This window comes from Pollicipes pollicipes, unplaced genomic scaffold (genome assembly GCF_011947565.3).
Source record: "Pollicipes pollicipes isolate AB1234 unplaced genomic scaffold, Ppol_2.1 Scaffold_2555;HRSCAF=2994_pilon_pilon_pilon, whole genome shotgun sequence".
Classification (NCBI taxonomy): Eukaryota; Metazoa; Arthropoda; class Thecostraca; order Pollicipedomorpha; family Pollicipedidae; genus Pollicipes; species Pollicipes pollicipes.
This window is the reverse complement of record NW_023596136.1, coordinates 15,555,699-15,570,735: the sequence shown is the minus strand read 5'-3', so window position 1 is coordinate 15,570,735 and position 15,037 is coordinate 15,555,699.

Genomic DNA, 15,037 nt, shown 5'->3' with positions numbered 1-15,037 from the left:
CCTAAAAACGAGCAAGTTCATGTCATGTTTGCCTGAGAGCGTTCATTTCTTCAGAATGTACTAGTGAAGCAAATTACATCAAAAGGCTTGAGCATACCCGCCGGTAACCTCGAGAGCAAGGACAAGGATGGTCTGGGCTGCAGCCTCCATAAACCAAAAAGTTTCGGCCACCGCAAGTGCCACCAGACGGTGGGCGCCGTGTTCGTCGGTCTTCTGGGTAGATAAATACTTGGAAAAACACGGAAAATAGAGATCCTTCCTTCTTTCCTCCCAATCAATCACAAGATTCCATCCCCACTTCACGGTGCTTTAAGGGCAAATCCGTTCTTTTCATCAGTCAAAAAATTGCACACGTGAAATATGCGCTCAATACTTTTACTATACTTATTTAGAACACTTTTTGAGGAGCGTCGTCATTTTCGTCCACCTGTTGGCCACAGCTTAGTATCAGCTGCTAGGCCAACGTTGCGCAGCCTACGGAGGCTGCAGCGCTTGGTGTCGAGGCTTGTGTTTCTAAGATTTTGGAGTGCGCATGCTCAAAATTACGTCACATAACTTATATTAATAGTCGATTACAGTGTTAAAAGATAATCATTTCAGAAGCGTCATCATTTTCGTCTACCGGTGGGCCACGGTTAAAAGTTAGCTACTGGGCTAACGCTCCGCAGATAATGAAGGCTGCAACGCCTGGCGCTGAGGTTTTTGTTGCTAAGATCTGCGAGCGCGCATGTTAAAAAAGCATGTTACATAAATTGTGTCACTAATAGATTCTAACTGAATGGTGAGCATTTCCAGACAAAGATGGCCTGGCCATGTTAATACACGTTGTCGACCACTCGATCTGCAATCAAATTTTCATCTTCAAATTTGGATCACACATCGAGCTACAATCTACCTTCGCGATGTCCTAAATGTCTGTAGAACTAAGCTGAAAGTTCTGACAAGGCTTCTGAATTCTATCGGCTTAGAAAGAGTCAGCTAAACCATTGTAAATTAAGAGCCCCGGTGATTTATTCCATGCAGTCGTGCAACGGTTGATTTCTGCAGTTTATTGACCTCAAAATACAAACAGAATTCAGCTTACGGTAGCTCCTGGTTTCTGTGCGGGTTACATGGTAAAAATAACAATAAAAAAGAAAAAAGAAAACCGTGTCCCTTGTTAACCAGTAGGCTATATCCGGGGATTTTTTGGGGGGGGAGGGGGTCACCATAACATGGGCTTTTGCCAACCATGTGTTCCCCTTGGCAACGTTCTGGCTACGCCCCTGTCCCCACAAAAGCAGATCGAGTTGCGTACATTGCATGATGGACAATGAAGTCTCCATTAGGCCAATCCGTACCTAAGGCAGACAGCTTCCCGGAGGCTATTTTTCTACGATGGTATGGTATAAGGGAAGGTTATTCGGAAAAAAATACTGTTGCAGGTGTCCAACACATGTTTCGCCATGAGGTAGTAGCGCTGATACAAAAGTATGCAACAAAGTAGTCATACGATCAGCTCGCAGTCAGTCATGCGGGAGGCATCCGAGCCAGGGCAGTGACCACCGACGGCGGACAGGAGCAGGGCTCAGATAAGGAACATATGGCAGATGGGCCTTGTGGCTTGGTTCTTAAAAGCACTGTGAGCCATCGATCCACTTTCAAAATTCTCACCAGCCTATGTCCAGGCTGTATTTTGGCATTTAGACCGTGGAGGCAGATGCCTCCTCAGTGACCCAAAATGCCCGCCCGCTCGTGCAATTTCGCTTCCCCGGGAGGGACAATGTTAAAATGGGCAAATAATCTCTGGAAGTTGGATAGCCTTACTTGCCAAATGACAGATGAGTCGAATAGGCAAGATTGTGCACCAGTGGGAAACAGCTCTAGATCCATATCTAGCATAGCAGCCATGATATTTGAATAAAGAGCGATAACAACCTCCAACTCTACCCCCTCCCGCCGGTCATCGGGATCGCTTTCCAGAAAAGGTTCCTGAAGTATACCCTGAGCTTGGCCCTCCACCATTTGAAACATTCCTACGCCTTTGACTGATACATATATGACAAGTTTGATGGAGTTTTTATGCCAGTCCTTTTTCTATCGATGTCGGCAAAGAAACCTGGCATGAGCTAGGTCCATGAACCAAAACGCGCGAGTGTCATGAGCGTGTCGCATGTGCGATCATGGTAATATGTGTCATATAACTGGAAGAAAAGAAAAATCCAGACATAGCATAGATAATCACGTCTAGCAGGATGACAGTTCAGATACTATCACTGCACGCGAAAACACTCAACGTGACAAAGAATGCAGCAACTTGTAGGAATACTCCGTTTACAGAATGAAAAGGGTCGGTATAGTGAGCACAATCGAGGAAAACTTGATAGCATATCATTCTTCGGTATTGCACTGAGTGTTTCCTGACTGTTTCCAAGAACCATCTCACAGGTTTGACAATAGCCCTGTTTACATTGGAAAATAAATGGTTGCCAGATTGGAACAAAGTGTGCCAATGATTGCGATCTCGTTAATTCTCTTACGCAAGTGCTAGAAATTATTCATATTTGTGCTAAAAGTGCGTTTGTGCTTTTTAATTCACAACCAGGCTATGTAGCTGACTGCAATAACTTAAACATCTTGTACTATATTTCTATGTATGGAGTATATGGTACCTTGGAATGAATCTGTGCCAAGCTACTATATTCTAAATGGTAGCTTTGCCGTCCCGGGCTGAACGGCCTCGCTGCCATATGGCCATTTTTATCGGTCTTGATCTTTGAAAGCTCTTCGCTGATTGGTCAGGTTTAGTGTCTGATGCCAGGAGGATGCTGGAGGCTGCGCGTGTATGATAATTAAGCCGCAAAAGCACCACGTGTGGGGAAGACCGGCTATTACTTTGCTGCTGTTGGTGTTGTGGTGTGTTGTAGTATTGCTTCAGTTGTACCTGAGAACATGAAAGCGGCATGGATTTCCCAGCAAGCAGGTAAGGTATTTATAATAGGCACTTCAATGCGAAAACAAAACGGTGCACAGCTTGACTGAAGAACGCCACGTTAACAGCAACGCGGATGCACAAAAATTGAAAACCCTACAGCCGGCCAACTTTGGTGCCAATCTGGCAACATTTTAAATTCCCTATGTAAACAGGGCTAATAGCCTGGTGCTCTTCGCAAACTCACTGCAGAACTTGAACGTATAGGTAAAGGTAATAGCCGTGCACCACCCCTAGCTCTAGTATTTGTTTTCATTCATTTGTCTTTCGAAATAAGGCTTAAATCGAAGTTGTACATCAGATATGCTGACTAAATTTGTTACATCGGAGCCTAGGAGACTGACTGGTTAGATTTATTTGCTAAAATTAGAAACGCTACTCCAACATGTCTGTCATAGCGGTACAGAGCGCTCAATAAAGTTGACTGCTTCCTCGACACCTTATTTGTAGTACCGCTAGATGGGACCCAAACCACAGCAATACGCTTCAAGTCCATGGTGCCCCGACAATACTACACTTCGCGTCGGCACGCCCATGACTAAACAACAAACAGCCATGAGATCTCAAACATTAAGAGCGTTGCGCGTTGCTTCTGGCCTTCAGTCGTGTAAGCGTAATGTGTTTGGCATTGAATTAAATGGGAAGTGCTCTTCGTTTTCCAGGACAATATACACCCGTAAAAACGAGTGCCCGGTGCCGCTTGTATTGCGCGCTCTCGATGTAATTCCTCTTGGCGTCCAACAAGAAGCCATACAAAGGTGAAATAAACGCATTCTTCATATGTGAAGCACGTCTTCATAGATGACGTAATGTGAGAACAGGGATATACCGCGCTAACACTGCACAGCGGAATGACTGCAAACAAGGGCGGGTCCAGTATGTCGTGAAGGGGTGGGGGGGGGGGGAGCACGCAGCATTGTGGTGCCCCCTAGAGTTTGGGGTCCCCTCCAAAGTATTATGTCATTTAATTGTAAGATAAAAAGGGTATGTACATTACATCCCTAGCTTTGTAGCCAGAGTATTGTTAGTGTTTACCTTTCTTTTTTTTGTTGCTCTTTTTAGCCCTCGTTTTCTAAGGGCTGCGCAGTATAACATGGATTCCAATACTTAAATTATTTATAAATGCATAAATGTGCAAGTATACACATATATATATATATATATATATATATATAACTAAGTAAGTATAGATAAATATATAAGTATATATATACATATATATATATATATTTTTATATGTATATAAGTCATAGTAAATACTGGACCCCACGCAAACAATATGCACGACCTTAGGGTAGCATGCCTGGCAGACCTCATCCTAATTTCATTCTAGTTGACCGCTCCAGGAAACCCTAGTATTCCGTTGGGTGTAAAAGTTCCTCATGTATGCGCCAAAGGATTGAAAATAAAATGAACAAATGGGTAAGACATCAAATCTCCAGGAACTTAGGTACAGGGACAGTTCAGGTGGGATAATCGAAGCGTAAGATTTCAGGCCGGTTCATTGGACACCTCAGTGGCGCACGTATACAGAAGGTGCGCACATCGTTGCGAGGAAAACATGACAGGTAAGCACGTTAAGTGTACCCAATGCCGAATTAAGTAATATCATCACGTGCGCAGTTTGATAGATGCAGCATTGCACAAGTAACACAACCCGTAAAGTAGACATTTTAACGGCAGGACACAAGTATGCGTACATTTAAATCGTTGCGCGCAATCGTCAACTTTGCTCGAGGCAAGTAAGCATGCACCATCTTGGGACGTCACACGAGCAGCGCTTTTCATGTGAAGTACATCAAGAAATGGTGCTTTAGTCATCGTCTTGAACACCTTGACCTAATTCTTGGTACAGGTCATCTATTACTTCAAATTTAAACGTCTGTGTGTCGATCAGCTTTCCACACGTGCTGGATATGAGGTGTTTCTATAATATCATATTAAAGAATATTCACCCTCATTGAACGATATTCACTACTGACCACGAAACATTTTTGATGTTAGCTTGCTATCGCTGAAAACCCATCCCATAGTAACCACAATGATGGTGTATAATGCCGGAAATGGTTATTAAATCGAACTTCTTTGTTATTTGAACATGTTTGAATTCAATAACCCGAACTTATGATGTCTGCATTATACTGACAATCGAGCAGTCAAGGTCAGCATCCAGAATTTCCCACTGCTGGTGTCGATTTCGAAAATTACATTTTCGGGCATTGCGCGGCGATAATTTCATTTCATAATCCCCCTGCTTTCAATGTCTTTTAGCAGCCCAAAATGCAGGCAAGCCTTACCGGGCTCAACTTTGACAATCAGCGACTAATGCTCGGCACGGCGCCTCCAGCCGGCTCCACTGCGTCGTGGAGCGGACATGGATCTGTTCCTAAGCAAGTAATCCGGCCGGCCACCCTCACGCACGTGGTCTTCGTAATGATGTCGACTGTATGCGCGCGGCCGACGCTGGGCGGGGCAACGTTGCCTGCCAATAAGGACGATTATTAATACCCCGGCGGCCGCTGTAGGAACTAGTTTGGAAGCTTCGGTCTTTGGACATTCTGTACTTTGGACATTCTGTACCTTGGACATTCTGTACATTGGGCATTATGAAACGGGCCCCTTCCACCCTGCGCCATTTTGGAAGTTATTTCTCATCTTGGACATTATGTACTTCGAACATTATGAATTTTGGACATTCTGTACCTTGGACATTTTGCACTTTGGACATTCTGTACCTTTGGAGTTAGTCTGGTTGCCGACCACCTTGAGCCCGTGCACCGCGCAGCAGCCGCCTAGTCCCAGCAGGCGGACGGCCAGCGACGGCTGCGGCGTGGTGATGCAGAAGACCTCAGTGCCGTTACCGGCCCGCGCAGACACCACGCTGACGTCGTAACGCAGGTGGAAGACGCGTAAATATGTCTGACGTGGTGGCATTCTTGAAAGTCTCTGCCGGTTGGTGTGCTCGTATGATGGCGATGCGTTTGTTGTCCCAGCCACCCACGACCAGCTTGATCTGCTCGCTGAACTGGAGCTGCTTGATCGGAATGGCTATGCAGGACATCTTGGGTTGACACCAGCAGTTCATGCGGACGGCGGGAGGACGCCATTAGGTGACGCAGCAGGCTGGCGGACGCCGCTAGCGTCATAAGACCCCGCTGGCCAGCCCCTTAAAAGCTGAAGACGAGCATCCACTGGTCAGTCACGTCGGACGCGAACTCGAAGTCGGCGACGGCGCCTTCCTAAGAGAGAACCCAAAAACAGGACCTCTATCTGAATCTTCACCGGGGACATGACTGTGGAGATCAGGAGGCCGTATTTCGAGATGGGCAGTACTCCGCCACACCACGCGAAGAACTAGTGAATGAAAAGAGAGTCGGGGAGCGCCCCTGGCACGATGGATGACTTAAGCTGGTGTTTGATGTTGCTTGAGTTAACATGGATCAGCTCACGCTATTGTGTTTGATCATTCAGCGGTACCGCAAGGTGCCCACGACATTGTGGTCATTGTCAGAGACGGCATCGATCTTGACAGGTGCGTCCGCGCAGCCGATGCGCGCCAGCAACCGGCAGCTACCAGTCACCTCACCGCCATTCGAAGTAAAATGCCACGCTTTAGAACGTCACCTTACAGACTGATTGCGTTGGCCGCCAGGTGCTGAGGCAAACTACCCTTTCTACAAACAAGAGGCAGCCTGGTTATTAAGCATTTTAAGCCGTTTAGTATTTTCAGGAACTATTGTCTTAAGAATATGAGAAAAGCGTTGATCTGAGCGTTATTGATAAAACGCTGTGTCATCATGGAAACGTGACGTCTTTGCTGACGTGGCATATTTGGCAGTGTATTCTATTAAGGAGCTAAATTTTAAGGCATTTGGTGACTTAAATCACTCCCACAGCAAAAAGTCATCCTTCCAGCGAATGTTTTACACGAACGTACGGTTCAACCGCTTACGGCTTAGAACCAATATTATGCTTTATGTCGTCTGACATTCCGTTATAATCTGTTTCCATTTTCGGGATTTTGTAGTGAGATGTCTCGCAAAGTTGATCAGTTTTGTTATCGATCATATCCCGTGAATGACAGGCTATTTAAGCCCCGAAGGAGCAGAACATTCACGCTGAGAAATGACGCCTAGTTGGAGCTGGCTCAGTTATGAGGCGACCTCCACAAAACATATCGAAGCAGATCAGCATATAAACAAAACGTATACACGTCGCGCAACCACAGCGAACATTCTCAGGGATGGTAAAATGTGCCGGTTTGATGAATAACAGTGAAGACAAAAATGTATATTTTCACGCGAAGCCTAGTGCCAAACATGATTTTGAGGGAGAATTTTGGAGGCAGTCACGAAAAACACAATGCAGCGCACGCCGCACAACCTAGCATGAGGCCTCCATACATAGATATTATGCTTCCCCGGTCACTTACCCCGGCAATGAGGACGTGGGGAGACGGCGTAGGTTTTATTGCCATCCTCTCATTTACCAAGAACTTCATTTCAAATGCCCTGAGGTTTGTGCTTTGTGGTCCAATTGGCATAAGAGTTTAGTGAAAGTTTGGCGTTTGGTTCTTTTTAAAAACAAAGTGCACTATTTTCTGATGAAAGCACCCTAATGTAACGGAAAAGCTCTGGAATACAAGAATCATAGTTTGTCTGGTGGGGGCATTATGACCGCAGTGTCAGTTCTTACGGACGATTTGGAGAGTTAGCAACCCATTGGCCTCACGACCTCACCGGCCCTAAATATAATCGCCAATGAATTTAGTCTCTTTTGTTTAAATTGCTGGCAACGTATATTCTTTGTTTGCACTTTAAAGGAAAATCTGAGCAGGATATTGGTCATTGTCAGCTAATTAAACCAAGAGAAGAAAGGTGTGTGTGATATCCTTTTTATTTTGCATGGAAAATGTCAAATCTAAGCTTATATTACCAAGCTGTTTAGTGTGGAAAGGGCAATTTTAGCTTGCTGATTGAATATCAACTAATATACGCATGCTGGTAACGAAATGTGTATTTTCCTGTTGTACCAGCAGATTTTTATCAGGATCTGAATTACATATTTTTTTCACCAGAATATGTCACATAGATATAAAAGGATAGCGTAGCTAACATTCTAACCCCTACCCTGATTCACCGGTTTCCATAATACGGAGTGATAGAAGGGGGATGCATCCCTATGCATATGCCGTTTGCAAACTAAGAAATGCAGAGCCTTGTGGAAAACGCAGTGCATTGTCTTTAACAAGATCCCGTGATAGGTAAGAAGCGTCATATTGTTACATGACCCAACTAGACCAAGTCTAAGGTCAAGTTTTCCTGAAAATGAATATTTTTCAGCTTTGCATGCTCATATGTACGAAACTATGCAGCGTAAAGGCATCGAACAAAGGGAGGCGTATTCCTTGTTTAATGACTACAATGGCTTGCAGATATGGCTTCCTCAATGTCAGTGTTAGCCCTCTTCGCACGATCCGCAGAATCGTTGCTTACCACCCTTCCCCCCCCCCCCCGCCGACCGTGCATCGTCTTGCAATGCTCGTAAACGACCGTCGCTTCTCCAAAACCAGAAATGCGAGGGGAACGCTTTCAGTGTTCCTGAATTATATTTGTTGGGGTGTGTGAATCTAAAAAAAGCTTCAAGGGAATATCGAAATATGAGTCAAAATGAGCATGTTTGCAGCATCACAATTTAAACGCATGTGCATAGGACACACCGTGACGTCCGCGGTAATCAGTATGCACCATAAGTGTTCTTTCCGAAATGTATTTGTCATTAATCCTAGATCCTTTTCCTTTCCAGACCGCAACCAAAACACTGGCACGACATTAAACATCGCATCAGATTCTTCCGCTGAAAGAGGCTGGCAGAATCCTGCTGACTATCTTTAAACACATTTTATGATACTCAATTTACATAAATGATGTCCTTAAACTGTTGTTCTGTATTTCTGCGAAATGATTACATCTCTCTTTATATTCGTCAATGACCCTGATAGCTTGAGTTCAGGCGAAAAATAGGTAAGTAGCTAGCTAATGCCACCATTCATTTTTCAGGAACCAAATGTCCAACAATGCAGCACAGTTGGGGCGCACTGAATAATCTGCATGTTGTCAATGTGACGCATTTTCTTCGAAGAAAAAGCCTTACTTAAATTCGACAGATTCTAACTAATCGGTATTTTCTCGATACATCCCTTCTTCAAACGAAGATTTGGTTTATGCTCATGACATATCCCACTCCAGAACTAGATGATAAGCACGTCACTTTCTGGTCATGTATATTGGTTCAGCCATGAAAATCGCAATATTTCAGTTCTGCTCTGTAAAGAGCAGAACTGAAATAATCTGCTTTAGGAAGAACTGAACTGAAGTATCGTCGGCTTTGCGTGGCTCTTAACATTACCCACAAACAACCACGTGAAGGTCGCCAGGACGGATTGCGTCTGCTTTCCATAGAAAGAGCCCCTATATCAGCGCAAAGCCATGCCAGCACAGGAAATAAAAATATCTACCTATTCTTATCTGATTATCATACCGCACAACACGTCAGACACCTTTTCGCCGAATACAACGGCACCACTTCTAAGTGCTGCACGAGACACAGACGAACAAGCCGAAATGTCTCAATGATCCATTCAGTGCCGCATGTATGTACAATATGTAACGGTTATGTACAAGTGCAATGTGACTGCCTCTGTTGGCGACAGTTCGTAAGTCAGTCAGTCTATCGCCGCCAGCGGCCGGCCCATAAGCCAACAGATCCAAGTAACAACATCCGGGATAGGACGGACGAGTTTTGCAAACAAATGCGCACGGGTGGACGAAAACTAACAATAAACACAGAGGTCTGACAGACAATACACAATTTGCATGCAATTCTCACATTTTTGCTAGGGGCTGGATGACGTTACCATCGCGGCCGTCGCTATTCGCGGCTATCTTAACACGCGTTCGGGTGGGGGGGTCAAAGTAACCCCACCCTAAGGTTCTCCCAGAATGGTTTCTGAACAGCGTGGCATAGCCGCGCCAAATTTTATGTAGCCGTAGAAAATTGAATAGCGGATCGCTTGGCATCAAACATTTAGGTGTACCTTGTAAGGTCACTGATATACGGCAGGTGAAAGTTAGGCCATGGTTTCAGCGAAGGTAATTTCTAGGGAATCCTTCAATCTGTTCTAACAACGGAGTGTTAGACGAATCCATACGTCTCTCAGATGCTTTCTTAGGCAACACAACAGTTGAATGAGCAAATTGCAATGACCTAAGGTTAGGTACAAAGGTCACACCAAGGTCAAAACCAACCCGTTCTCTCTAGGGATTGCTGTATGGGATACTTTCTGTTGCTCATTTCGAATTTATTGATAGCAGGAACCGCATTATATATCTTCCATGGACTTCTTAGAGATCATTTACCTAAAATGACCTGGGTCAACACTTTGTTTTAGGAACATACTGCCTAGCATAATCTTTGTCGATTGGTCAAATGCAAAACTTAAAGCAATCTTGCATGATTTTGGTCACCTTGACCTTCAAAAGGTCAAACAAAGTCGCTGAGTCACCTTTTGCTCAGAAATGGTTATCTGGGCTCTGGCGGCACTTTGGGGACCAACCTTGAACTGGATCTTTTTTGACCTCTTTTACCCGAAGGTCATGACCCAGGAACCTGAAACTTTGCCCTAAGTGAGTTCACATGCAGGTCAATACATCCTGTAAATTTGGTGTTTCTAGCTTTATTAGTTCTTAAGATCTCAGCGGGGTCAAATTGGCCCCCCTCCACCCGAGCAAAGGGCCCCCACCCCCCAAATTGACCCCTCCCCCACCCAAGCCGGCCACCCGGGCGCGTGTCAAGGCAACGCATGCTGGACAGATGCTCGGCGCTGTTGGTTACAGACAGCCAGCCACAGGCGCTGCACACTATTCCCGGCTCCAGCCAATAAAGGAGACGGCCCTGACACTGTTGGCTGACTTCCGGAAACAAAATTGTCTGGCGTGTGAAAATCTGCATGCGTCAAAACGTTCACCGGTCTGCATTGACTTCAGTCCGAGCAGACATGAACTTAAGCTTACGGAGTATTTTGTTAAGCCTCTGCAGCGTGAGTGGTTGACGCGCCGAGACTGGTCGCTTCAGAGAGGGGCGATGAGCCTTTTGCTAGCAACTTTGTCCACTCGTCCGCTGTCTCCAGCCCTCTGTCAGCTGTCATCATACGACTGCTCTGTCCGCTGGGCGTCACGTTCTGGTCCTGGATCGCCTGCTCCAACATCGATGAGTTGATCATTGTGGTCATTATCACGGCTAGCGCTAGGGACATCAACATCAGCACAGTTAGGGTCATGCTCATCAGCCAGGTCACGGTTTTCAGACTGTCCAATCAGAGCAAAGCTGATATTATCTGGATGCCGTCGTATTTTCATTGTTAGCTGCTCACACTTAATTCTAAATTTCCCCAAGTCTTTCAATACCCCATTTCGGCAGCGGTGCGTGACGGACAATGACAAATGAATAGATGCACGTCAGAGATAAAGGATCAAGCGTACATAAAGATGAGGGGAAGAAGAAGGGGATGGTACATTACCGTCGGATGATCAAGCTGATGATGAAGAGACCGGGAGTAAGGATGAAGAACATGCACTGGTAGTTCCGGAACAAGCTTAGTACGATGAATAGCACCAGTGGAATTCAGGAGGCATGGAAGGCAATACGCCTGCAGAGGCGTGACTGGTGACTTGCATGGCCTCCCATTAATTTCAGAGAAGATCGCTTCAAGCATATTTTGGGCCGAGAGCATATTTTGGGCTTTCTTTATTATTTAGAAGACAGTTCTTGAATGTTTTACTCCTGCACTTCGGAGTGAAGCAATTTTATGGTCAGGTTTCTTCGGGTAAAAGAAATACGTGGAGCAAAATTCTCCACCAGGCCTTGCTGGTGTTTGCACCAGGCTTTGCTTTCGTGGTGTGGTGGTGGGACAACAAAATTGGTGATGCGTGAAAACCTTGCATTTGGTACACTGCTGCCCATTGTGATGTATTTTGTACACAAACCAAACTTGTTGCGTGCAAGCGGCTGGAGTCGCTGCAGGGTTTTGGGCTTGAAGGTATCTGGCGCCCTTGCTCTGTGCATACATAGACATGATTCAGATGTAGGTGAGGCAAGGTATAGCCATAGGTGTCCAGGTTCTGTGGAGCCTTGTTTATGCTTGGTGGTTTCAAGTAAGTTCGGCTTTGGATGACATCTGAAAACCTGAGAAAGGGGAATATGGGTTTGGTATGTGCGATTAGATAATGTCAGGCAGGAGTGAAAAATTTACGTCAAATATGGGAAAAGGAGTGAAAAATTCATCCTCATAGGGTGCTACTTTACACCCAAAGTCAGCAATTCTAGGACACTGGACACAGAATATCTGTTTAGCGGCGCCGGCGTTCGTCCCGCTCGCTTCCAGTGGTCCTAGATCAAAGTTTTGCGACGGAATCGACATCCTCAGTTCACATCCTCTTGACATCCCGACACTAAAGTGACCTTGGTGTCCAAGAAACAGCAAAGAACAGCTTAATACTTTTTATAAGTGGTAGAAAACAATAAAGCGCTTTTTTATTGCTAGTTCGTTACGAATTACGGTCAAATAGCCGAAAAACCTAGAGTGGAGGTTTGAGTGGCACTTAAACGCAACAGTGACGAGTAGAAAATAGATGATCCTCTAATTTATAGAAAATTTAGGACAAAAACATAATCTAAATCGTGTCTACTCTATGCTGTCATTTTGTTACCATTACAGCATGTCTAGTAGAAGTTAATTCAAGCTCAGTTATCTAAGATGCAAAAAATTGCTTTGAAACGGGCTCCTAGTCATCTGCAAAATTGATGCCGGAAATCAGCAAAATGCATGGTGTGACGAAAAAGGCAAATGCACGGTAAAAACGCAATCATTTTGCATGCAAGTTCCTATAATTTATGAAAAACTCTAAGGTACCGTTTCATATGCTTATAAACTTTATCCATCCTTGCTGATAGGCGCAAGCGAGTGCCGCGTCTAGGCTGGCATCGACATCCTGCCCCCAGCGAGGATGAAACCATCGGGGGCTAATTTGGTGCTCGTGTTACGATCCTGATGTGTTTATCTTTGTAGTTTTAGCGTGGAGACCGGTGAGCTATCAACAAAATAAGGCAAGTTAGAGGTAGACCACTGTGTCTCGTTATAGTGATATTTTAGGTTATTTTGCATTTGGGCTGGCTGTAAGTGGCTCCTACTAAGTAACACTCTAGTCATTGTGTTCCCATGACCGTGTGGTGTAACATGAGCATTTAAACGATCCTGGATATGCTAGTAGCATTTAGATTGCAGCTTCCAGGCTCATTGCACGCTGATTGGATCTGTCAATGCTTGCTGGATTATTGCCATCAAATATAGTTTAGCATCGGTGTATGTGGTGTACCCATAACACATGCTCTGTAGGCATGTAGCTCATTTCAATTCACCATGAGCTTAAAAAAGGATGCAGTTGGGTCTCAGGATTGTATCATGATGCACAGTCCAGGTCAGGTCAAATGCAGAAAGGACGAGGCGTCCAGGATGGTAGTTGGAGGAGGCAGGTATGGTCTTATTTCCTGCAGATGACGCTTTGCGAGAGACAAGATATGATGAAGGATGGGCCCTGGTTGACCCCGGAAAGGTTTTTCTGTTTGATCATATGAAATGTAGTCATGTTGTATCCACTGAATGCATCACATAACACAAACATTGCCTATATCCAATGTGGCAAATATAACGTTATGATCATATGTTTCGTTAAGTTCTGAATGATAGTTGATGGTATTCCCAGAAAAAATTGATTGATTTCGCTGGTTGTTTTGTGGTGGAGAGGATGACAGAAAAAAACATCGTGAGGATGTCCAAAAGGCAATGAGAAGGTGTCATTTTCCACCCAGATGTCGGAAAAATAAACACTGCACGCTTCTGGTGTCAACACACGCGCAATGAACGCCCCAGAGGCCACGAAAGATGTGAGCGCGACCGCACAATATGCCAGTTTGGTATCCTCAGAAAACATGAGGGGGCGTCGCATCGTCCCACCCTCCCTCCTGTCAGAGCGAGTACATTGTTCAGAAAGGTCTAGGCAGCCTGATGTGAAGCTAATACCAAATTTTAAAAGTTTTCTTATTGTGGCCCGGAGAAAGACGCCCACCAGGCAACACATGTCACGCCACCCCTGGAGCACGCATAAGGTATGGTGGAGAGCTCGATGACGGTTGAGTTGTGGCTGGGAGCTCACGCGTGATTTTCATAGGACATGGCCTTAAGGAGGCCGCATATTGGACGTTATCCCCCAGTGCTGTCTGTCACTGGTTCAAATTCGGTCATGTATTCTGCTGCCCCGGCTATTGAGGTCTTTCGTTGCTTTTTCGTGGTAAAGGGAAGTGGCAGATCAAGGCTAAGAGTGAGGCCCCGGCAAGTCTCGAGAGTGGAAGCAGACTTATTTTGTGATTGGGCTATCCCGTAGCCTAGCGCCGGCGTAACTGCTTTCCTAGCAGCAGCGGCAGTTATCCTGACTTCAGTTAATGACATTATCTAAATGAGCGTTTTGAATGTGTGCTTGATATGAAGGTTGCGGTGGTGGAAAAGGCGTCCGGTGATAGACTGATTCCTCATGTCGCTAAAGGGCTTGGACTTCCTTACCATTTCTTTTTTCTAAGCCGTTACCCAAGAAAGGGTAACCAGGAGTGCCCCTCTCTCAATCCCAGCGATGCAGTAAACCGTACGTTAACACCAGAAAACATAAAATCAAGTCGCGGCACTCCCAGCTAGGAAGATGAAACAAACGTAAAGAAGCAGGCGAAGAGGTGGTGCAGACCCGAAGGAATTGTGTTATATAATAGGCAGGGAAAAATCATAGATGAGAGGGCTTAAAGTAGTCATTAGTAAAAGTCAGCTAATGACAGCCCGCTATAACCGCCCAATAAGCTGCAATTACTCAATTTACCGTGTTAGTAAGGGTTATACAGTCAAACAAGGCGGAGAGGGCAATCACCTGGTCATTTTCGTGCTGGGTTTTGAGCTGGATGCCCAGG